The sequence below is a fragment of the Lissotriton helveticus genome, chromosome 6 (assembly GCF_964261635.1).
Source record: "Lissotriton helveticus chromosome 6, aLisHel1.1, whole genome shotgun sequence".
NCBI lineage: Eukaryota > Metazoa > Chordata > Amphibia > Caudata > Salamandridae > Lissotriton > Lissotriton helveticus.
This window is the reverse complement of record NC_136067.1, coordinates 1,124,674,566-1,124,701,044: the sequence shown is the minus strand read 5'-3', so window position 1 is coordinate 1,124,701,044 and position 26,479 is coordinate 1,124,674,566. Positions and strand designations below refer to the sequence as shown.

Below are 26,479 nucleotides of genomic sequence, written 5' to 3'. Positions count from 1 at the left end.
AGCAAGTCCCTTGCTTTGCATGACAGAGTCAAGTGATTATTCCCAGTTTTTGCGGAGTCACTAAATTCCTCATTACAAATGGCCTGTAGTAAGACTTGGCAATATATGACCAGTATTGCTGACATTACATGTAATACCACACCATAACTTAGAAGTTACAAGTTTAACACCTGTAATGAAAAATAGCAGGACGAAAACACAATAACCACAGTGATTTCTGTATGTTTTCTTCACATTTGCTGCTTTCACACCATGAAAGAAGCACCAGGATTGGACAGAGCAGACTCTCCCAGAGCTTCTATGGGCACTGGAAGCCTGCGCTTTCTACTACCCAGTTGTCTAAGACAGCTAGGCTAGAGAACTTTAAAATGCATATGTCTGGCTAGCCATCTCAAGATGGCCTGCCAAGGAGACATGTGCATTTTAAAGCGTGCAGTTCCCTGCTGCTGCCAACCGGCAGTGCTGGCCCTGCCCCGTCCTGACACTAGCGTAGGACGTGTATCTGAAAAATAAAGTGGCTGTAAATAGACTTTATAGCCATTTTAATTTTTCCGCTTTGGAGCTTATGGGGCGACACTCTGCTGCTCAAATGGATGAGCCTCCCCTGTTCAAGGCATTCGTGTGTTCTGTTGACAAACAAGAACTATTAGATAAAAACAAAATGCATACATAAATACATTTCATGGACTTCCAGTGAACAGAAATGTATTATGCAATCAAAATAAACATTGTTACCTTTGTTAAATATCTATTTCATTAAAAACAATATGTTTCATTGTTATAATGATCCAATACCTTTTTTGTCCTGCAAGCGCAGAATCTAAATACTTCTTCAGAGCCCCTTTCGCCAGAAGATTGCCATACTCGGAAGTGAACCGAGCGTCATCCCGTTTGGCTGGCGCCTGGTTATTGTTGCTGTTTTGGAGAGAACATATGAGAAAATATATATTCATTTAAAATTTGACATTATCTGTGCACAGTGAGATGTGTAGCGATGAGTGAAAATAAGCATGTGGCAATTATATCGTGGAGTTGCTGAAGCAGCTAAATGTAATTCTGCTAGCAATTTACATACGTTGCTCTACAAAGAACTACAGATTTTGCACTCAGTTGAGGTGTAATAATTCTTCAAATATCTGTTACTCTAAATTCAACCCTTTGTATTTACATCAAGACACATGGGGGCAGATTTATGAGGCCTTTGCGCCACGTTTACGCCGCTGTTGCGTCACGCAAGGCGGCGTAAACGTGGCGCATCCCTACGACCGATTTACAACGTGACGCATCTAGGCAGATGCGTCACGTTGTAAAGCCCTGCGTCGCTTGTGGGCGTTCCGGCGCAGGGTGGGCGTTCCGGGGCAAGTGCGCCTCGCAAAAGTGGCTGAGTGAAATCTATAAGATTTCACTCAGTCACTTTCAGGCCAATGCTGCGTCAAAACCCTGCGCCTGCTTGAAGCAGGCGTAGGTCTTGACGCAGCATTGCAAAGATGGGGCACCCCCGAGCCTTGCTGGAGCTGCGTCGTGCTTGCGACGCAACTCCAGCAATGCGCCACCTTAACGGCACAGATGCGTCACACATCTGTGCCATTTTTGCCCCATGGTGCGCCGCATTGTAAATGCGGCGCACCATGGGTGGCGGAGCAGCGGCGCAAGATAACTGGCGCATCCCTGGGGATGCGCCAGTTATCATAAATCTGCCCCTTGATCTTTTGGTTTTCACTTACAAAATATTACCTGCATTTAACACCAGTCGGACAGTCAAAGGCAGTATGAATTCACAACAAATGTGAAACATTTCACTTTCATTCCTGTAATAGGAAAACTCACCTTTGTATGATCTCCGTCTAAGTACTTTCTTGAGATAGGAGCAACAAATGCAGTCCCGACGGATCTATTTTCGTAGCTTACTTGACCTGTTGTTTAAGTGTGGAATACCTTTGTGTCCCAGTGTGTTTTTCAGGTCTGGCATTTTTCCTAGACCTTGATTTTAATGAAATTGCATATAAAATATACTTATACTTTCAGCCAGCCCTCTTCATCCATTGATTAGTTGTGTCATTCACTTTTATCTTCCACCCCTTACAGCATACTGTGTAGGGGCAATGAGTCATGCTACTTCAGGTATTGGCTAACTTTACGGTGAGTTGAATTAATTCCCTTTAGTGAAAACAGAGTTTTTATGATAGACTGTTGGACCTCTGGTGTAAAGCCTGTATTCTAAGCCAGGCATGCCTACGTCGAGAATGCTTGTATTGATTCCTCTTGCTGCAGTGTCAGCAGCATCAAGCGCACATACATTAGAACAATTAGAGCAGAGCTTTCCTTCTTGAACTAGCTCTTGTGCCATTTACTTATGTTCATATGGGAGGTACTGAAGTCGATCATCCATTTCATCCCAGTGGGCACTGTGATATATAGCTAAGAGTCCCCGTGTGTTAGCAATGCACCAGTGATTAGAGGCTGGTGCTGCTACTCTTTTACCAGAGGAATCAATAAGCTTTGATTCTTTATCTGGGGAGGAGCATCACCAGATGTCTAAGTTTGCTCCTTTACAAGCATTGGAAACTACAAGGGAATCAAGAGGAAGCTGTCATTCAATAAAAAACGATCAGAGGGTGATGTTTTATATTTTTCATCAACCCTGGGTTTTAAGATTCAGGCACAAACTGAGCTTTTAAGGTGTCCTCTGCATTTCTCATCCCAAATTTCAAAATAAGTAGACTTTGACTAACTCTGTATGAAGACCAGAGTGTTTCAAATAAAAAATCATCATCTAAGGTGTACTTGTGCAGTGCAACTCAATGATGTGCTGCTGCTTGCTTGGAAATTTGCTCCAGATAAGATATGCTATCATCTGGAAGGGAGGGTTTTGTAGGGTGTAGGTCTGGAACATAACCCATGGGTGGATAAATATTGTAATCATTCCATGGGTCTCTAGGCAGATGAACATTGTCATCATTATCATCATCATCCCTATCTTCTAAAACAGGCTGTGTGTAAGGAGATCCCTGTGGTGTTATGTGAAGTGGATCTAAGCCTGGCAGTACTGGTAAAGGTGAAGTCGGTGGAGGCAGTGGAAGGGATAGCAAATGTATAGGATTTGTAGCAATGTCCTTTTCTTTTTTTTAGGGGAATGTTGTCTCCAGTGTCCTGTGAGCGAAGTACATCTTGGATGGAGTTTTGGCCAATATGTGTCCAGTATCTGGATTAATATAAATGTTCTTCTGTTTTGGATTAAATCTGTCTTTCATAAAGTCAAAGATTGGTTCCGGAGGGTATGAAATATGGTCTCTCAATTTTGGTGCAGAATGTTTTGGTGCCAAACTGGACTTGTCCTTGGAGGTGGAAGGTTTCGGTTCCAAAGCAGTTTTTGATTTCGAAGCTGAAGTTTTTGTCTGCTGAGCATATTTTTGTTTTGGGTGGAAGGATTCTGGCTGTGAACCAGATTTGTCTTTCGGAGTAGAATGTTTTGGGTCCAAAGACGATTTGTCTCGGGACAATACCGAGCCGGAAGGATTGACTATTTGTTTCGGTGCCGTGCCCAAGTTCGATGTTTGTCGAACTATCGGCCCATCTCCCTTTTGCCATTCCCGGCAAAGGTGGCGGAACGATGGGTGAGCGCCTGTCTCTCTACTCACCTGGAGCAGAATCTTATCCTGGACGATTTCCAATTTGGCTTTCGTCCAGCCCATGGCACCGAAACAGCTGTCCTGACAGCCATGGAGGATCTCCGTATGCGTGCAGACAGGGGCCAGGCAGTAGCCTTGATCTTGCTGGACCTGTCTGCCGCATTCGATACGGTTAACCATAGGATTCTGCTGGAGAGACTCGGTGAGGCTGGGGTGGATGGCACAACCCTGCTATGGTTCCATTCTTACCTGCGGGACAGGAGGCAGGCTGTGTCCCTCCCCCCATTCCAATCCTCCTTTGTCTCTGTGCCACATGGGGTGCCCCAGGGCTCGTCCATCAGCCCCATTCTTTTTAACATGTACCTCAAACCCCTAATCACGTTAATAAAGGCCCACAGGTTAAAAACTATCAACTATGCCGACGACACCCAGCTCATTCTCTCTTGGGAGGGAGAAGACTCTATCCCTCTTACATCATTTCACGATTGCCTAAGGGAGACGGCTGGTTGGTTACATAATAATTCCCTGCAATTCAATTCCTCCAAAACTGAGGTTCTGTATTGTGCGGGAAGCCGAATACCTCGCCAGTTCCCTAGCGACTTCTGGCCTCCGGAAACACCGGAAAAACCACAGCCAGTCACCTTGGTTCGGAACCTAGGGGCCACGCTGAACAACAAGCTGAGTACGGAAACTCAGGTTGCAAAAACTGTGGGAACTTGCTCAGCTCTTCTGCGCTCTTTGCGCAAAATCATGCCACTCCTCCCCGCTCAAGCTCGGGCGTTGATAGTCAGGTGCACTATCCTTAGTCGCCTTGACTACTGTAACGCGTTGTTACTTGAGTCTCCTGCTGTGTTACTGGATAGTCTCCAAAGAGCTCAGTCGGCCGCCGCCAAGCTAGCTCTTGGCTGGACTAGGAGGTCCTCTGCCACAGCGGCCTTAGCCGAGCTACACTGGCTCCCTCTGAAGCAACGAGTGGCCTTTAAAGCTCTTTGCCTTGTCTTTAAGGCTCTGCACGGAGGTGGACCCAGACCTCTGCAAGCCATGTTCTCCTGGTACACCCCCACCAGAACTCTACGCTCTGCCTCAGCCTGCTTGGTAACAGTACCTAGATACAACAAAGTCAGGACCGGGGGCAGATCCTTCAGAGTCGCAGCTGCTAAACTGTGGAACAGACTGCCCCTTGAAATCCGCCAAACTTCGCAACTCCTCCCCTTTCGGAAACGTATTAAAACCTGGCTTTTCCCTTAAAATCCTGAATCGCTTGCTGCTCGCTTTCAGCCCCCTCAGTTAAAGAGTTATTCTCCAGCGCCAGGAAACCTGCAAGGTGTCAGCCGGCTATATAAATGTTTTAAATAAATAAATTAAATAAATAAGGGGCGTCAGAAACGTCGTTTCGGTGTCAACCAATGCACATAGGCATAGGTGGTGCAGAAGCCTTATGTTTAGTGATGGGTAACTTCTGAGGTACGGGTGTATTGGTACCCATGAAACCCTGTCCTGCTGGAATGTCTTCTGACTTGAACTCAATGTCGAGGTCGGAGTTGGATTCTTCAACCATGAAGGCCTCATCTTCTTCTGCTGCTGCGCTTCTTGTTCGGACTCTTCTCTGAAGAGCTCCGGCATCTGTTGAGTGCTTTGTTGCTGCATATCTCGTCCTCAAACTCAATGATCTCGAAGAGTCTTTTTGAACTTAAACAAACAACAAACCTCGCAGTCTTCTTCCTTGTGCTCCAATGATAAGCACAAATTACAGACCTGGTGTAGATCGATGTGAGGATACTTCGAGTGGCACAGAGGACAGAACTGAAATGGAATCAAAACCATCAGCAGAGAGATGGATCGACGTGTCTCTGTCCGGAGGCAGCCTACGATGTATTCGACCAAAGATGAGAGATTTTCTGATTGAACGGAAAAGGGAAAAATGTGTGATAGCAATACTGTTGAGGGTAGAATGGATTGTTCACTGAGGGGAACCTGAAGGACAGTACCGAACCAGAGAGGAGCAATACACGTCCGAACCAGATAATCGAAAGAAAACAATCTAACAATGGAGTCGAAGACCATGCACACTATCTCTGAAAGGAGGAGTCACCTTACCTCGTGACTATGAACGACTATATCGAATAAAAACAACGTGCAAAAATCCAGACCCAAAATTAGATAGCAGGAGTATGTAAAGCATGTGTACCTACAGCACACATGTCTCGAACTTGGAGTGAAAGTTTTTTTTGGGGAAAAAATAGTATTTAAAAGATCAAACTACCAACCGTGGACGTCTAGTCATGAGAGATCAGGTGAAAGCCGAAAAATATGCCTGACCACGATAGAGCGCAGTTAGGATGCAAGAAGGGATTTTGCCTTTTCAGCGCTTACCATCGAACTTAAAAAACTTCTTGAGAAAAATTAACTTAGAATTTAAATTTCAGCAGGGCAAGGTTGCAGGGGTGTCCAATGAGGGAGCGATGTTGCCGGATAGCCATGGTTCAAAGCTGTAGTGAAGATTTACACGTTCGACTTGGTCGTCAAAATGGAAGTTGAAAATCTCCACTGGGACAAGGCAGAGGGATGTAGCTAAAGATAGTTCCATGAGGTTATATAACCCTTTGGCAAAGGACAGTTGAAATGGATTTGCTGTTGTGGAGAAGAAAGTAGCGGGAGAATCAGCGAAGCCAACTTACTGCCAATGCACATCTGGAGGTTAGGTGAATAGGATGGTCCCGTTATTATCCTGGTTCTCAATTCTCAGAGCTGTTTTGAGCAAAAATGTCCCCACTTTGGATTTTGGTTATCAGGGCACCTTTAGCCCCACTTCCAAGGGTCCAGGAGTCCGGACTCACCCAGGCTTGGTACAAATGCAGGTTCAAGATAGAAGAAGCCTTTTGTGTATTTTTGGACCAGAACAGGAGGCAAGCATAATAGCCCTCATGAGTCACTCTGGAGTTCCTTGGACAGTTGAAGATCAGGGGCCATATGTAGAAGGCCTAATTGCGCTCGCAAATGCTGAAATTCACAGAATTTCAGCATTTGCAATTGCAATTAGGGCAGTGTGCTATGTAGCACACAAAAACACACATGCAAGATAAGGAATCACAAAATGTGTGATTCCTTATTTTGCTATTGCATTTAAGGAATCGCAAATGGCGATTGCTTAAATGCAATGTAGGAAGCATCCAAGTTGTGCAAATTTTGGCTTAAGGAATCGCAAAATACCATCAACTTCAGGTTGGTGGTATTTTTCGATTTCTTTGAAAAAATGCACTTTTTGGCATTCTAGCCCATAGGAATGAATGAGAAGGTATTCCTTATTTGCGAACCTCAAATTGTGATTCACAAATAAGGTATACGTGGGATTCGCAAAATATTTTGCTAATCCTACCTATATTGCGTTTTGCAATTCTCTAATTGCGATTCCCAAAAAATCAAAATATGAAAATCGCAAAACACAAATTACCTACATATGGCCCCAAGTCCTTGTACAAAGGCAGAAGGAAGAAGAGTACCAGAACAAATAGGGAAGCAATCCAACAAGTCAACTGTCTTATAGAGCAAAAGTCCAGCTGAGTGGCAGTCCTTCCATCAGCACAGAAGTCCTTCTTTCTGGCAGACTACTACAGGTCAAGAAGAATTTTGAAGAATTGGCATCTGAGGCCCTACTTGTATACCCTGGTGCCCTAGTTCTGGTAGAGGAGACAAGCTTCTAGACAGAGGCTTTAACATGCATGAAAATTTCTCGACTCCCGTGAACTGGCTCTAAGCTGTCTGCAGTGAAATGCAGAGTTGTTAGGCCCTTTGTTTGAAGGCAGAGCACAGGCTAAGAGTTTTAGGTTGTTCTGTGCTCAGCTTCAATCAACCAATTAGGTATTTGTGAAGTGTGCTACTCACCTGTGAGGGTCTCCAGGTATGGGGGGATAAGGGGAGTAGTTTGTGCAGCTCCATATCATCCAAAGAGCCAGGACTTGAGGTTTTTCCTGAATGCTTGCAGATTTTTAGATTGTCTGACACTGCGGGGGAGTTTGTTCCAGATCTAGGCCATTATCTAGGAGAAGGCTCTTCCTCCCAATCTGGCTCTGCAGATGGGTTTGATTTCGGCCAGGGCGAGGTTGGCAGTTGCGGAGGCTACTTTGGGGTAAATTGAAGAAAACTCTTTCGTTTAGGTATTGAGGTCCAGTGTTGTGGAGGGATTTGTAGGTGTGAGTGAGCAGGAGGAAGGTCACTCTTTTTTCGATGGGGAGTCAATAGAGGTCTCGTAGATGCAAAGTGATGTGGTATTGTCATGGGATGCAAAGGACGAGTCTGGCAGCGGTGTTCTGGAGGGTCTGGAGTCTGTGGAGTAGGGATTTGTTGATCCTGGCATAGAAGACATTTCTGTAGTCTAGTCTGCTGGTCATGAGTTCATGGTGATGGCCTTTCTGGATTCAGGGGATTCAATTTAAGGTGTTTTGGAGGATGTGGACAGTGTTGAAGCACCTGGAGAAGATGGCATTGATCTGTTGGGTCATGGTGAGGGAGGAGTCGAGTATGAAGCTGGGGTTGTGTTGTGTGCCATTTAGAGATCCAAATGAGTTTTCCAGATTCATGCCCTTATATGTGTACAATTCACATTGCCCTTACATAGGCATAGAAATCAATCCCTTATTTAGGCATAGCCCAGGCAGACCAAATACAGGCATGGCTACTTCCATTCATACCAAACGTTACAACGATTTCTTGAAAAATCGGCTTATGCAGTTAGGGAACTTCCCCTTGCTTGAATATTGATCTGTCCAAGAACTCATGTATTTTGCAAAGAACAACTATTCCCTAAGGTTCTTTCCTGACGTTATTATGCCCGACTTTACGTCAATCTATGGCATTCCTAAACACTTTCAAGGTATAAATATACCTTCACTTGCTATGGCAAACTACGGCGTTTCGGAGCAGTTCGACTATCTACTTGCCCGACGCAGCTCGCTCCAGCAAGTGCCGAAGGAAGCCGACCCTCCAGCTGATGCACTGATCAAGAGGCCTATCTCTTGCGAGAATCCAGCCCCAGTGTTTCCAAGCTCCCCTTGCGGATTGTTGGGAAATTGAGTCCTGAGACAGAGATACCAGATCTCCTTCATTCTAAACCAAGGTATGGAGTTGATTAGAACCCAGAGAAACCTTTGGTAGATTCTTGGTAAAAACAACTAAATCTTAGGCTACACAATACTTACTTCTTCCCGCAAACTAGACTTAGGTTAGGTACATTGGGGTAGGTGTATTTAGAAGCAACAGTTGAGTATTTTAGTCAATGTTATTTCTGTATGTATTTTTATATGGCTTAGAAACCATACACTGCTTTTACAGTATTATTTTAGAAATACCATTCTCGTTGTATGCATTATACTTTGCAGTCTGCTTAACGATTGTAGCAGTTCACTTCTCTTGCATGAGAAAGAAGACTGTTCAATAAACCTTTTTATTAAAATTGCCCGTCTCTCTATTTCTCTGCAAACTCTGTTGAACCGAAGCATGCACGATTGACTGAGTGAAATACTTATTTATTGTTTCCGCGATGTTTGAGATATATTTCTTATTCTTGGGATACAAAGTTGTCCTATTTATGCGGTTGTCAGAAACTAATCCCTTCTTGTGAATTCGAGAAAGTTTCTAGTGACCTCTGAGCTAGCTGGCACTCACTATTATGTTTAGTAAATTCGATAGAGACCTAGTCGACCTCAGCCCTACATCTAATCTATAGGATATAATATTCCAATGCGCAGAGCCTATTGGGAATATGGGAACTACACTACAGTTGGGGGATGTGGTCCGTGAATGTGGAGGGTTTCATGGGTGTGTTGGGCTACCAGGAATTCTCTAATGCAGAGAGGGTGGATATGAGGACGAGCACGTCTGTTTTCTCAGCATGGAGTTTCAGGCTACTGCTGCTCATCCAGGAAGCAATGTCTTTCATTCCTTCCTGGAACTGCGTCTGGTTGTGTCGGTTTCCTTGGTGAGGGAGAGGATGAGTTGGGTGTCAGCGTCTGATACTATGCTGATTCCAAGCTTTCTGACGATGACGACGAGGGGTCCATGGAGATGTTGAAGAGCATGGAGCTGAGCGATGATCCTGGTGTACTCTGCAGCACATCTCTGGGGGTTTGGAGAGGGGTAACGGGAGTCTCATTCTTAGGGTTCATCCGGTGAGGAGTGAGCAGATCAAGTCAAGGGCAGTTCCCTGAATGCCATCATTCTGGAGTATTGCAGTGTGTGTGTGTGGTGGGAGAGGGTGTTGAAGGCTACAGACAGGTCTAGAAAGTTGAGGGCCGCCGTTAGCCCCCCATACTGCCAACAGATGGCCATTGAGGTACACCTATCCCATTACTTTGTGACTGTCTGGAAACAGTTCATGAGATCTAACTGTCATTTACACTTACTCATGTTATCAAAGGCAGGCTACAGGTGAAAAATGGTGAAGGGCAGAAAAATTGAAACTTTCTAAAAGTTTCATTTTTAAAATTTAGATTATGTATCCGACTTTAACATTAAAAAAGGGCTCTTCAAAACAATCCCAAAGACACCAAACTTGAAAGAGCTACCAGCTTTCAATTGGAAATTCTAGAATAGTAAATGGAATAATGAATTGCCAATGTAATCCTATGGGAGGGGCAGGGCTCACCGTAGTGAAAAATGAATTTAGGACATATTTTTACTAATAGGACATGTAAAACCTAAAAGTACATTTCCTACATTTTAATAACAGAGCACTCTGCCCAAAGTTCTACCTGAGGCCTGCCTTATGGATGCCTTATATGTAATGAAAGGGGAGTTTGAGGCTTGACAAGGGGGTTTAAATGCCAACTCAAAATGGTAGTTGAAAACTGCATCAGGCTGCAGTGGCAGACTTGGGACATGTTTTAGAATGCTACTTTTGTGGATGACATGATCAGTGCTGCAGGCCCACCAGTAGCAATTAGTTTACAGGCCATAAATATATGGTATACCACTCTAAAAGAGGCTTACAAGTATATTAAGTATGCCAATTGGGGTATAAGCCATTGTAGTAATATTTTAGGGAAGGGCCACAAGCATTTTATCACTAGTTTGCAGTGGTACAGTGAATAGTGTCCTCAGGCCAACAACAAAAAATGCAGCAAATAATGGAGGTGGTGAGGCAAAAGGCTTGGGGGAAGACCACCCTCAGGCTGACAGGTTTAACACACAGCATCTCAGAACACACTGCTTGCATATATTAAATGCTTTCCTTCCTCCTTGGCTAGTGTATGGCTTCCAGTGACTGCTTGACTCTCCATTTAGCACAAATGTAAAGCTACTGATTTTATTTAGTCCAGATTTGACAAGAATTTCTTGTTTTACCTAGGTCTGTGTACTGTTTTCTCTGACATCTACAACAAATCTGAAAAGCAGTTGCCAGGGTACTGGTGTGGGGCTGTAAATATGAATGCATTTCTCATCACACTGAAAGATTGACTCTACATTCAGAAGGAAATTATATTCAAAACAAGGTGATAAGCACTTAACATTATAATTTTTTAAAACCAGGAAATTACATTAATATTAAGAGTAAGCAGTATTACACATAATTCAAACATGGGTTTTCAAAAGAGAGTCTGTATATTTATGTATAGGTGTATCTAAAAGATGAAAACCGTGAAAGGCCGATGACTTGATGAAAATTATTTCTTTCTGATGTTTTCTTATAATGATATCACCACCTAAAAGTATCTAAAGCCCTCAAATTTGTATAGGGAATCTGTATTGGTACCAATCCGTTCGAATCTATGACATAATATCGACAGACATAATATAGACATACAATAATATCGACACAAAAATATCGAAAGCAAAAATATCGGAGTTCTATCTACATAAAGGTAAGTACAAAAATATCGAAAAAAATATATAGTAATACAAAAATATCGAAGTTAAAATATCTTTTTTTTAAATGTATTATTAATAATGTAAAAATAATATAATTTACCAAATTAAAAATATAAACATTAAAACATATAAAAAATGAATAACTAATACATACACATTTAAAATAAATTAAAACTACATATAAATTAATGTATATACTTACTCTACATATTGCAACAGTAGGAAAAGCGTTGGATAGCGTAGGGGTAAAAATTACTATTCCCACTCCAGAGGGTGCAACAGTAGGGAAAGCGTTGGATAGCGTAGGGGTAAAATTACTATTCCCACTCCAGAGGGTGCAACAGTAGGGAAAGCGTTGGATAGCGGAGGGGTAAAAATTACTATTCCCACTCCAGTGAGTGCAACAGTAGGGAAAGCGTTGGATAGCGTAGGGGTAAAAATTACTATTCCCACTCCAGAGAGTGCAACAGTAGGGAAAGCGTTGGATAGCGTAGGGGTAAAAATTACTATTCCCACTCCAGAGAGAGCAACAGTAGGGAAAGCGTTGGATAGCATAGGGGTAAAAATTACTATTCCCACTCGAGATAGTGCAACAGTAGGGAAAGCGTTGGACAGCGTAGGGGTAAAAATTACTATTCCCACTCCAGAGGGTGCCACAGTAGGGAAAGCGTTGGATAGCGATGGGTAAAAATTACTATTCCCACTCCAGAGAGTGCAACAGTAGGGAAAGCGTTGGATAACGTAGGGGTAAAAATTACTATTCCCACTCCAGAGAGTGCAACAGTAGGGAAAGCGATTGATAGTGTAGGGGTAAAAATTACTATTCCCACTCAAGAGGGTGCAACAGTAGGGAAAGCGTTGGATAGCGTAGGGGTGAAAATTACTATTCCCACTCAACAGAGTGCAACAGTAGAGAAAGCGTTGGATAGCGTAGGGGTAACAATTACTATTCCCACTCCTAAGAGGGCAACAGTAGGGAAAGCGTTGGATAGCGTAGGGGTAAAAATTACTATTCCCACTCCAGAGAGTGCAACAGTAGTTAAAGCATTGGATAGCGTAGGGGTAAAAATTACTATTCCCACTCCAGAGGGTGCAACAGTAGGGAAAGCGTTGGATAGCGTAGGGGTAAAAATTACTATTCCCACTCCAGAGAGTGCAACAGTAGGGAGAACGTTGGATAGCACAGGGGTAAAAATTACTATTCCCACTCCAGAGAGTGCAATAGTAGGGAAAGCGTTGGATAGCGTAGGGGTAAAAATTACTATTCGTACTCCAGAGGGTGGAAAAGTAGAGAAAGCGTTGGACAGCGTAGGGGTAAAAATTACTATTCCCACTCCAGAGAGTGCAACAGTAGGGAAAGCGTTGGATAGCGTAGGGATAAAAATTACTATTCCCACTACAGGGAGTGCAACAGTAGAGAAAGCGTTGGACAGCGTAGGGGTAAAAATTACTATTCCCACTCCAGAGAGTGCAACAGTAGGGAAAGCGTTGGATAGCGTAGGGATAAAAATTACTATTCCCACTCCAGAAAGTGCAACAGTAGGGAAAGCGTTGGATAGCGTAGGGATAAAAATGACTATTCCCACTCCAGAGAGTGCAACAGTAGGGAAAGCGTTGCTTAGCGTAGGGATAAAAATTACTATTCCCACTCCAGAGGGTGCAACAGTAGGGAAAGCATTGGATAGCTTAGGGGTAAAAATTACTATTCCCACTCCAGAGAATGCAACAGTAGGGAAAGCGTTAGATAGCGTAGGGGTAAAAATTACTATTCCCACTCCAGAGGGTGCAACAGTAGGGAAAGCGTTGGATAGCATGGTGGTAAAAATTACTTCCCACACTAATCCCCCTTTAACACACAACACACTACACATACAAAAAACCACCATTAATATAAATATCAATTAATAAATTAATAAGAATTAATATTACATTTATGTAATTATAAATTAGCTAATTAACACATATTAATTGCCAATTAAAAATTATTTACTAATTAATTAACAAGATATTTACAAGAACAAACAATATTTATTAATACATTATTTATAATTAATATTATGAAATAATTAAAAAACTAATAATCAATCAATTAATTAACAATTAATTAACAATAAATACCAAAAAATAAATACAATCTTTTTAATTAATTTAATTTAATTATTTCACACACTATTCTCCTATAAACACACAACCCACTACACATAAATAAATCACATAAAAAATGTAATTGTCATTTAATCACTTAATATTAATGAATTACCAATTAATTATTAATTAGCAATAACAACAAATTAAAAATATTAGTACATTAAGTCTAATTAATTTAATTAACTAATTAATAATAAGTAATTACCAATTAATTATTAATTAACAATAACAAAAAATAATAAATACTACTACATTAACTCTAATTCTTTTAATTAACTAATTAATAATAATTAATTACCAATTAATTATTAATTATTAAATATTTATTAATCAAAAATATTTTTAAAAACATATTAATCAATTCATTATAATTAAATTACTTCCCACCCTATTCCCCTATAAACCCACAACCCGCTCTGATACTAAAACGCAAAATGTAAACAAATTTACAAATTCTAAACATACATTAAAAAACATGTTTAACAAACATATAAACAACATAATAAAATACATAATACTTAACAAATTTTCGATATTACTAACATGCATACCTTAATATCGATATTCTGTCCATCGATATTATTGCACATCGATATTCTATACCATCGAAATTAAAACATCGATATTATTGTATATCAATATTTTAATTTCGATATTTTGTCTCTCTACCAATCCGTTCAATCTTTATGCTCAGCAGAAAAAAGTCTGTAGCAAGTCCCTTGCTTTGCATGACAGAGTCAAGTGATTATTCCCAGTTTTTCCGCAGTCACTAAATTCCTCATTACAAATGGCCTGTAGTAAGACTTGGCAATATATGACAAGTATTGCTGACATTACATGTATTACCACACCATAACTTAGAAGTTACAAGTTTAACACCTGTAATGAAAAATAGCAGGACGAAAACACAATAACCACAGTGATTTCTGTATGTTTTCTTCACATTTGCTGCTTTCACACCATGAAAGAAGCACCAGGATTGGACAGAGCAGACTCTCCCAGAGCTTCTATGGGCACTGGAAGCCTGCGCTTTCTACTACCCAGTTGTCTAAGACAGCTAGGCTAGAGAACTTTAAAATGCATATGTCTGGCTAGCCATCTCAAGATGGCCTGCCAAGGAGACATGTGCATTTTAAAGCGTACAGTTCCCTGCTGCTGCCAACCGGCAGTGCTGTCCCTGCCCCGTCCTGACACTAGCGTAGGACTTGTATCTGAAAAATAAAGTGGCTGTAAATAGACTTTATAGCCGTTTTATTTTTCCGCTTTGGAGCTTATGGGGCGACACTCTGCTGCTCAAATGGATGAGCCACCCATGTTCAAGGCATTCGTGTGTTCTGTTGACAAACAAGAACTATTAAATAAAAGCAAAATGCATACATAAATACATTTCATGGACTTCCAGTGAACAGAAATGTTTTATGCAATCAAAATAAACATGTTACCTTTGTTAAATATCTATTTCATTAAAAACAATATGTTTCATTGTTATAATGATCCAATACCTTTTTTGTCCTGCAAGCGCAGAATCTAAATACTTCTTCAGAGCCCCTTTCGCCAGAAGATTGCCATACTCGGAAGTGAACCGAGCGTCATCCCGTTTGGCTGGCGCCTGGTTATTGTTGCTGTTTTGGAGAGAACATATGAGAAAATATATATTCATTTAAAATTAGACATTATCTGTGCACAGTGAGATGTGTAGCGATGAGTGAAAATAAGCATGTGGCAATTATATCGTGGAGTTGCTGAAGCAGCTAAACGTAATTCTGATAGCAATTTACATACGTTGCTCTATGAAGAACTACAGATTTTGCACTCAGTTGAGGTGTAATAATTCTTCAAATATCTGTTACTCTAAATTCAACCCTTTGTATTTACATCAAGACACATGATCTTTTGGTTTTCACTTCCAAATATTACCTGCATTTAACACCAGTCGGACAGTCAAAGGCAGTATGAATTCACAACAAATGTGAAACATTTCACTTTCATTCCTGTAATAGGAAAACTCATCTTTGTTTGATCTCTGTCTAAGTACTTTCTTGAAATAGGACCAACAAATGCCCTCCCCACGGATCTATTTTCGTAGCTTACTTGACCTGTTGTTTAAGTGTGGAATACCTTTGTGTCCCAGTGTGTTTTTCAGGTCTGGCATTTTTAATAGACCTTGATTTTAATGAAATTGCATATAAAATATACTTATACTTTCAGCCAGCCCTCTTCATCCATTGATTAGTTGTGTCGTTCACTTTTATCTTCCACCCCTTACAGCTTACTGTGTAGGGGCAATGAGTCATGCTACTTCAGGTATTTGCTAACTTTACGGTGAGTTGAATTAATTCCCTTTAGTGAAAACAGAGGGCCTTATTTATGAAAGCCTTGCGCCACCCAAGCGTCACTTTTTCCCATGTTAAAAGTGACGCACCGGCGGCGCAAGGCTTTCATAAATGAGGCCCAGAGTTTTTATGATAGACTGTTGGACCTCTGGTGTAAAGCCTGTAATTCTAAGCCAGGCATGCCTATGTCGAGAATGCTGGTATTGATTTCTCTTGCTGCAGTGTCAGCAGCATCAAGCGCACATACATTAGAACAATTAGAGCAGAGCTTTCCTTCTTGAACTAGCTCTTGTGCCATTTACTTATGTTCATATGGGAGGTACTGAAGTCGATCATCCATTTCATCCCAGTGGGCACTGTGATATATAGCTAAGAGTCCCCGTGTGTTAGCAATGCACCAGTGATTAGAGGCTGGTGCTGCTACTTTTTTTACCAGAGGAATCAATAAGCTTCACCAGATGTCTAGGTTTGCTCCTTTACAAGCATTGGAAACTACCAGGGAATCAAGAGGAAGCTCTCATTCAATATAAAACGATCAGAGGGTGATGTTTTATATTTTTCATCAACCCCCCGGTGTTAAGATTCAGGCACAAACTGAGCTTTTAAGGTGTCCTCTGCATTTCTCATCACAAACTTCAAAATAAGTAGACTTTGACTAACTCTGTATGAAGACCAGAGTGTTTCAAATATAAAATCATCATCTAAGGTGTACTTGTGCAGTGCAACTCAATGATGTGCTGCTGCTTGGAAATTTGCTCCAGATAAGTTATGCTATCATCTGGAAGGGAGGGTTTTGTAGGGTGTAGGTCTGGAACATAACCCATTGGTGGATAAATATTGTAATCATTCCATGGGTCTCTAGACAGATGAACATTGTCATCATTATCATCATCATCCCTATCTTCTAAATCAGGCTGTGTGTAAGGAGGGCCCTGTGGTGTTTTGTGAAGTGGATCTAAGCCTGGCAGTACTGGTAAAGGTGAAGTCGGTGGAGGCAGTGGAAGGGATGGCAAATGTATAGGATTTGTAGCAATGTCCTTTTCTTTTTGCTTAGGGGAATGTTGTCTCCAGTGTCCTGTGAGCCAAGTACATCTTGGAAGGAGTTTTGGCCAATATGTGTCCAGTATCTGGATTAATATAAATGTTCTTCTGTTTTGGATTAAATCTGTCTTTCATAAAGTCAAAGATTGGTTCCGGAGGGTATGAAATATGGTCTCTCAATTTTGGTGCAGAACGTTTTGGTGCCAAACTGGACTTGTCCTTGGAGGTGGAAGGTTTCGGTTCCAAAGCAGTTTTTGATTTCGAAGCTTAAGTTTTCGTCTGCTGAGCATATTTTTGTTTTGGGTGGGAGGATTCTGGCTGTGAACCAGATTTGTCTTTCGGAGTAGAATGTTTTGGGTCCAAAGACGATTTGTCTCGGGACAATACCGAGCCGGAAGGATTGACTATTTGTTTCGGTGCCGTGCCCAAGGGAGGGTCGTCAGAAACGTCGTTTCGGTGTCAACCAATGCACATAGGCATAGGTGGTGCAGAAGCCTTATGTTTAGTGATGGGTAACTTCTGAGGTACGGGTGTATTGGTACCCATAACACCCTGTCCTGCTGGAATGTCTTCTGACTTGAACTCAATGTCGAGGTCAGAGTTGGATTCTTCAACCATGAAGGCCTCATCTTCTTCTGCTGCTGCGCTTCTTGTTCGGACTCTTCTCTGAAGAGCTCCGGCATCTGTTGAGTGCTTTGTTGCTGCATATCTCGTCCTCAAACTCAATGATCTCGAAGAGTCTTTTTGAACTTAAACAAACGACAAGCCTCGCAGTCTTCTTCCTTGTGCTCCAATGATAAGCACAAATTACAGACCTGGTGTAGATCGATGTGAGGATACTTCGAGTGGCACAGAGGACAGAACTGAAATGGAATCAAAACCATCAGCAGAGAGATGGATCGACGTGTCTCTGTCCGGAGGCAGCCTACGATTTATTCGACCAAAGATGAGAGATTTTCTGATTGAACGAAAAAGGGAAAAATGTGTGATAGCAATACTGTTGAGGGTAGAATGGATTGTTCACTGAGGGGAACCTGAAGGACAGTACCGAACCAGAGAGGAGCAATACACGTCCGAACCAGATAATCGAAAGAAAACAATCTAACAATGGAGTCGAAGACCATGCACACTATCTCTGAAAGGAGGAGTCACCTTACCTCGTGACTATGAACGACTATATTGAATAAAAACAACGTGCAAAAATCCGAACCCAAAACTAGATAGCAGGAGTATGTAAAGCATGTGTACCTACAGCACACATGTCTCGAACTTGGAGTGACATTTTTTTTTTTGTAAAAAATAGTATTTAAAAGATCAAACTACCATCAGTGGACGTCTAGTCATGAGAGATCAGGTGAAAGCCGAAAAATATGCCTGACCACGATAGAGCGCAGTTTAGGATGCAAGAAGGGATTTTGCCTTTTCAGCGCTTACCATCGAACTTAAAAAACTTCTTGAGAAAAAATTAACTTAGAAGTTAAATTTCATCAGGGCAAGGTTGCAGGGGGTGTCCAATGAGGGAGCGATGTTGCCGGATAGCCATGGTTCAAAGCTGTAGTGAAGATTTAAACGTTCTACTTAGTCGTCAAAATGGAAGTTGAAAATCTCCACTGGGACAAGGCAGAGGGATGTAGCTAAAGATAGTTCCATGAGGTTATATACCCCTTTGGCAAAGGACAGTTGAAATGGATTTGCTGTTGTGGAGAAGAACGTAGCGGGAGAATCAGCGAAGCCAACTTACTGCCAATGCACATCTGGAGGTTAGGTGAACAGGATGGTCCCGTTATTATCCTGGTTCTCAATTCTCAGAGCTGTTTTGAGCAAAAATGTCCCCACTTTGGATTTTGGTTATCAGGGCACCTTTAGCCCCACTTCCAAGGGTCCAGGAGTCCGGACTCACTCAGGCTTGGTACAAATGCAGGTTCAAGATAGAAGAAGCCTTTTGTGTATTTTTGGACCAGAACAGGAGCCAAGCATAATAGCCCTAATGAGTCACTCTGGAGTTCCTTGGACAGTTGAAGATCAGGGGTCATATGTAGGAAGCCTAATTGCGCTCGCAAATGCTGAAATTCACAGAATTTCAGCATTTGCAATTGCAATTAGGGCAGTGTGCTATGTAGCACACAAACACCCACATGCAAAATAAGGAATCACAAAATGTGCAATTCCTTATTTTGCTATTGCATTTAAGGAATCGCAAATGGCGATTGCTTAAATGCAATGTAGGAAGCATCCATGTTGTGCAGATTTTGGCTTAAGGAATCGCAAAATAGCATCAACTTCAAGTTGGTGGTATTTTCCGATTTCTTTGAAAAAATGCACTTTTTGGCATTCTAGCCCATAGGAATGAATGAGAAGGTATTCCTTATTTGCGAACCTCGAATTGCGATTCACAAATACGGTATACGTGGGATTCGCAAAATATTTTGCTAATCCTACCTATATTGCGTATTGCAATTCTCTAATTGCGATTCCCAAAAAATCAAAATATGAAAATCGCAAAACACAAATTACCTACATATGGCCCCAAGTCCTTGTACAAAGGCAGAAGGAAGAAGAGTACCAGAACAAATAGGGAAGCAATCCAACAATTCAGCTGTCTTATAGAGCAACAGTCCAGCTGAGTGCTTGTCCTTCCATCAGCACAGAAGTCCTTCTTTCTGGCAGACTACCACAGGTCAAGAAGAATTTTGAAGAATTGGCATCTGAGGCCCTACTTGTATACCCTGGTGCCCTGGTTCTGGTAGAGGAGACAAGCTTCTAGACAGAGGCTTTAACATGCATGAAAATTCTTGACTCCCGTGTCCTGGCTCTCAGCTGTCTGCAGTGAAATGCAGAGTTGTTAGGCCCTTTGTTTGAAGGCAGAGCACAGGCTAAGAGTTTTAGGTGGTGCTGTGCTCAGCTTCAATCAACCAATTAGGTATTTGTGAAGTGTGGTACTCACCTGTGTGGGTCTCCAGGTACTGGGGGATACGGGGAGTAGTTTGTGCAGCTCCATATCATCTAAAGAGCCAGGACGTGAGGTTTTTCCAGAATGCTTGCAGATTTTTAGATTGTCTGACACTGCGGGGGAGTTTGTTCCAGGTCTAGGCCATTATCTAGGAGAAGGCTCTTCCTCCCAATCTGGCTCTGCAGATGGGTTAGATTTCGGCCAGGGGGAGGATGGCAGAGCGGAGGCTACTTTGGGGTAAATAGAAGAAAACTCTTTCGTTTAGTTATTGAGGTCCAGTGTTGTGGAGGGATTTGTAGGTGTGAGTGAGCAGGATGAAGGTCACTCTTTTTTCGATGGGGAGTCAATAGAGGTCTCGTAGATGCAAAGTGATGTGGTATTGTCATGGGATGCAAAGGACGAGTCTGGCAGCGGTGTTCTGGAGGGTCTGGAGTCTGTGGAGTAGGGATTTGTTGATCCTGGCATAGTAGACATTTCTGTAGTCTAGTCTGCTGGTCATGAGTTCATGGTGATGGCCTTTCTGAATTCAGGGGATTCAATTTAAGGTGTTTTGGAGGATGTGGACAGTGTTGAAACACCTGGAGAAGATGGCATTGATCTGTTGGGTCATAGTGAGGGAGGAGTCGAGTATAAAGCTGGGGTTGTGTTGTGTGCCATTTAGAGAGCCAAATGAATTTTCCAGATTCATGCCCTTATATGTGTACAATTCGCATTGCCCTTATATAGGCATAGAAATCAATCCCTTATTTAGGCATAGCCCATGCAGACCAAATACAGGTATGGCTATTTCCATTCATACCAAACGTTACAACGATTTCTTGAAAAATCGGCTTAAGCAGTTAGGGAACTTCCCCTTGCTTGAATATTGATTTGTCCAAGAACTCATGTATTTTGCAAAGAACAACTATTCCCTAAGGTTCTTTCCTGACGTTATTATGCCCGACTTTACGTCAATCTATGGCATTCCTAAACACTTTCAAGGTATAAATATACCTTCACTTGCTATGGCAAACTACGGCGTTTCGGAGCAGTTTGACTATCTACTTGCCCGACGCAGATCGCTCCAGCAAGTGCCGAAGGAAGCCGACCCTCCAGCTGATGCACTGATCAAGAGTCCTATCTCTCGCCGAGAATCCAGCCCCAGTGTTTCCAAGCTCCCCTTGCGGGGTGTTGGGAAATTGAGTCCTGAGACAGAGATACCAGATCTCCTTCATTCTAAACCAAGGTATGGAGTTGATTAGAACCTAGAGAAACCTTTGGTAGATTCTTGGCAAAAACAACTAAAACCTATGCTACAAAATACTTACTTCTTCCCGCGAACTAGACTTAGGTTAGGTACATTGGGGTAGGTGTATTTAGAAGCAACAGTTGAGTATTTTAGTCAATGTTGTTTCTGTATGTATTTTTATATGGCTTAGAAACCATACACTGCATTTACAGTATTATTTTATAATACTATTCTCGTTGTACGCATTATACTTTGCAGTCTGCTTAACGATTGTAGCAGTTCACTTCTCTTGCATGAGAAAGAAGACTGTTCAATAAACCTTTTTATTGAAAATGCCCGTCTCTCTATTTCTCTGCAAACTCTGTTGAACCGAAGCATGCACGATTGACTGAGTGAAATACTTATTTATTGTTTCCGCGATTTTAGAGACATATTTCCTATTCTTGGGATACAAAGTTGTCCTGTTTATGCGGTTGTCAGAAACTAATCCCTTCTTGTGAATTCGAGAAAGTTTCTAGTGACCTCTGAGCTAGGTGGCACTCACTATTAAGTTTAGTAAATTCGATAGAGACCTATTCGACCTCAGTCCTACATCTAATCTATAGAATATATATTATTCCAATGCGCAGAGCCTATTGGAAATATAGGAACTACACTACAGTGGGGGGTGTGGTCCATGGGTGTGGAGGGTTTCATGGGTGTGTTGGGCTACCAGGAATTCTCTCATGCAGAGAGGGTGGATCTGAGGACGAGCACGTCTGTTTTCTCAGCATGGAGTTTCAGGCTACTGCTGCTCATCCAGGAAGCAATGTCTTTCATTCCTTCCTGGAACCTGCGTCTGGTTGTGTCGGTTTCCTTGGTGAGGGAGAGGATGAGTTGGGTGTCAGCGTATGATACTATGCTGATTCCAAGCTTTCTGACGATGACGACGAGGGGTCCATGGAGATGTTGAAGAGCATGAAGCTGAGCGATGATCCTTGGGGTACTCTGCAGCAGATCTCTGGGGGTTTGGAGAGGGGTAACGGGAGTCTCATTCTTAGGGTTCGGCTGGTGAGGAGTGAGCAGATCAAGTCAAGGGCAGTTCCCTGAATGCCGTCATTCTGGAGTATAGCAGTGTGTGTGTGTGGTGGGAGAGGGTGTTGAAGGCTACAGACAGGTCTAGAAAGTTGAGGGCCGCCGTTAGCCCCTCATACTGCCAGCAGATGGCCATTGAGGTAAACTTATCCCATTACTTTGTGACTGTCTGGAAACAGTTCATGAGATCTAACTGTCCTTTACACTTACTCATGTTATCAAAGGCAGGTTACAGGTGAAAAATGGTGAAGGGCAGAAAAATTGAAACTTTCTAAAAGTTTCATTTTTAAAATTTAGATTATGTATCCGACTTTAACATTAAAAAAGGGCTCTTCCAAACAATCCCAAAGACACCAAACTTGAAAGAGCTACCAGCTTTCAATTTGAAATTCTAGAAAAGTAAATGGAATAATGAATTGCCAATGTAATCCTATGGGAGGGGCAGGGCTCACCGTAGTGAAAAATGAATTTAGGACATTTTCACTAATAGGACATGTAAAACCTAAAAGTACATTTCCTACATTTTAATAACACAGCACTCTGCCCAAAGTGCTACCTGAGGCCTGCCTTATGGATGCCTTATATGTAATGAAAAGGGAGTTTAAGGCTTGACAAGGGGGTTTAAATGCCAACTCAAAATGGTAGTTGAAAACTGCATCAGGCTGCAGTGGCAGACTTGGGACATGTTTTAGAATGCTACTTAAGTGGATGGCATGATCAGTGCTGCAGGCCCACCAGTAGCAATTAGTTTACAGGCCATACATATATGGTACACCACTCTAAAAGAGGATTACAAGTATAATAAGTATGCCAATTGGGGTATACGCCATTGTAGTAATATTTTAGGGAAGGGCCACAAGCATTTTATCACTGGTTTGCAGTGGTACAGTGCATAGTGTCCTCAGGCCAACAACAAAAAATGCAGCAAATAATGGAGGTGGTGAGGCAAAAGGCTTGGGGGAAGACCACCCTCAGGCTGACAGGTTTAACACACAGCATCTCAGAACACACTACTTGCATATATTAAATGCTTTCCTTTCTCTTTGGCTAGTGTATGGCTTCCAGTGACTGCTTGACTCTCCATCTAGCACAAATGTTAGCTACTGATTTTATTCGGTCCAGATTTGACAAGAATGTCTTGTTTTACCTGTGTACTGTTTTCTCTGACATCTACAACAAATCCGAAAAGCAGTTGCCAGGATACTGGTGTGGGGTTGTAAATATGAATGCATTTCTCATCACAGAGGAAGATTGACTCTACATTCAGAAGGAAATTATATTCAAAACAAGGTGATAAGCACTTAACATTATAATTTTTTAAAACCAGGAAATTACATTAATATTAAGAGTAAGCAGTATCACATATAATTCAAACATGGGTTTTCAAAAGAGAGTCTGTATAATTATGTATAGGTGTATCTAAAAGATGTGAAAAGCCGATGACTTGATGAAAATTATTTCTTTCTGATGTTTTCTTATAATGATATCACCACCTAAAATTATCTAAAGCCCTCAAATTTGTATAGGGAATCTCTATTGGCACCAATCCGTTCAATCTTTATGCTCAGCAAAAAAAAGTCTGTAGCAAGTCCCTTGCTTTGCATGACAGAGTCTAGTGATCATTCCCAGTTATTGTGCAGTCATTAAATTCCTCATTACAAATGGCCTGTAGTAAGACTTGGCGATATATGACCAGTATTGCTGACATTACATGTATTACCACACCATAACATAGAAGTTACAAGTTTAATACCTGTAATGAAAAACTAGCAGGACGAAAACACAATAACCACAGTGATTTCTGTATGTTTTCTTCACATTTGCTGCTTTCACACCATGAAAGAAGCACCAGGATTGGACAGAGCAGACTCTTCCAGAGCTTCTATGGGCACTGGAAGCCTGATCTTTCTACTACCCAGTTGTCTAAGACAGCTAGGCTAGAGAACTTTAAAATGCATATGTCTGGCTAGCCATCCCAAGATGGCCTGCCAAGGAGACATGTGCATTTTAAAGCACGCAGTTCCCTGCTGCTGCCAACCGGCAGTGCTGGCCCTGCCCCGTCCTGACACTAGCGTAGGACATGTATCTGAAAAATAAAGTGGCTGTAAATAGACTTTATAGCTGTTTTTATTTTTCCGCTTTGGAGCTTATGGGGCGACACTCTGCTGCGCAAATGGATGAGCCACCCCTGTTCAAGGCATTTGTGTGTTCTGTTGACAAACAAGAACAGTTAAATAATAGCAAAATGAATACATACATACATTTCAAGGACTTCCAGTGAACAGAAATGTATTACGCAATCAAAATAAACATGTTACCTTTGTTAAATATCTATTTAATTAAAAACAATATGTTTTATTGTTATAATGATCCAATACCTTTTTTGTCCTGCAAGCGCAGAATCTAAATACTTCTTCAGAGCCCCTTTCGCCAGAAGATTGCCATACTCGGCAGTGAACCGAGCGTCATCCCGTTTGGCTGGCGCCTGGTTATTGTCGCTGTTTTGAAGAGAACATATGAGAAAATATATATTCATTTAAAATTTGACATTATCTGTGCACCGTGAGATGTGTAGCGATGAGTGAAAATAAGCATGTGGCAATTATATCGTGGAGTTGCTGAAGCAGCTAAATGTAATTTTGCTAGCAATTTACATACGTTGCTCTACGAAGAACTACAGATTTTGCACTCAGTTGAGATGTAATAATTCTTCAAATATCTGTTACTCTAAATTCAACCCTTTGTATTTACATCAAGACACATGATCTTTTGGTTTTCACTTACAAAATATTACCTGCATTTAACACCAGTCGGACAGTCAAAGGCAGTATGAATTCACAACAAATGTGAAACATTTCACTTTCATTCCTGTAATAGGAAAACTCACCTTTGTATGATCTCCGTCTGAGTACTTTCTTGAGATAGGACCAACAAATGCCGTCCCCACGGATCTATTTTCGTAGCTTACTTGACCTGTTGTTTAAGTGTGGAATACCTTTGGTCCCAGTGTGTTTTTCAGGTCTGGCATTTTTCCTAGACCTTGATTTTAATGAAATTGCATATAAAATATACTTATACTTTCAGCCAGCCCTCTTCATCCATTGATTAGCTGTGTCGTTCACTTTTATCTTCCACCCCTTACAGCATACTGTGTAGGGGCAATGAGTCATGCTACTTCAGGTATTTGCTAACTTTACCGTGAGTTGAATTAATTCCCTTTAGTGAAAACAGAGTTTTTATGATAGACTGTTGGACCTCTGGTGTAAAGCCTGTAATTCTAAGCCAGGCATGCCTATGTCGAGAATGCTGGTATTGATTTGTCTTGCTGCAGTGTCAGCAGCATCAAGAGCACATACATTAGAACAATTAGAGCAGAGATTTCCTTCTTGAACTAGCTCTTGTGCCATTTACTTATGTTCATATGGGAGGTACTGAAGTCGATCATCCATTTCATCCCAGTGGGCACTGTGATATATAGCTAAGAATCCCCGTGTGTTAGCAATGCACCATTGATTAGAGGCTGGTGCTGCTACTCTTTTACCAGAGGAATCAATAAGCTTTGATTCTTTATCTGGGGAGGAGCATCACCAGATGTCTGAGTTTGCTCCTTTACAAGCATTGGAAACTACCAGGGAATCAAGAGGAAGCTGTCATTCAATAAAAAACGATCAGAGGGTGATGTTTTATATTTTTCATCAACCCTGGGTGTTAAGATTCAGGCACAAACTGAGCTTTTAAGGTGTCCTCTTCATTTCTCATCACAAATTTCTAAATAAGTAGACTTTGACTAACTCTGTATGAAGACCAGAGTGTTTCAAATAAAAAATCATCATCTAAAGCGTACTTGTGCAGTGCAACTCAATGATGTGCTGCTGCCTGGAAATTTGCTCCAGATAAGATATGCTATCATATGGAAGTGAGGGTTTTGTAGGGTGTAGGTCTGGAACATAACCCATGGGTGGATCAATATTGTAATCATTCCATGGGTCTCTCGGCAGATGAACATTGTCATCATTATCATCATCATCCCTATCTTCTAAATCAGGCTGTGTGTAAGGAGATCCCTGTGGTGTTATGTGAAGTGGATCTAAGCCTGGTAGTTCTGGTAAAGGTGAAGTCGGTGGAGGCAGTGGAAGGGATGGCAAATGTAAAGGATTTGTAGCAATGTCCTTTTCTTTTTTTAGGGGAATGTTGTCTCCAGTGTCCTGTGAGC

The 26,479-nt window shown here is 41.7% G+C and overlaps 1 long non-coding RNA gene across 1 annotated transcript in view; it reads right to left on the bottom strand.

Moving 5' to 3' along the window:
• The window catches only part of LOC144761659 (uncharacterized), a 37,081-nt gene extending 12,321 nt beyond the window's left edge, over positions 1-24,760 (bottom strand). Inside the window, exons 1-3 of the long non-coding RNA XR_013595835.1 lie at positions 24,645-24,760; positions 15,143-15,262; positions 796-915 (exon numbers count right to left, since the gene is read on the bottom strand). This is a non-coding gene — a long non-coding RNA (uncharacterized LOC144761659). The remainder of the gene's footprint in view (positions 1-795; positions 916-15,142; positions 15,263-24,644) is intronic.
• Positions 24,761-26,479: the final 1,719 nt, after the last annotated feature.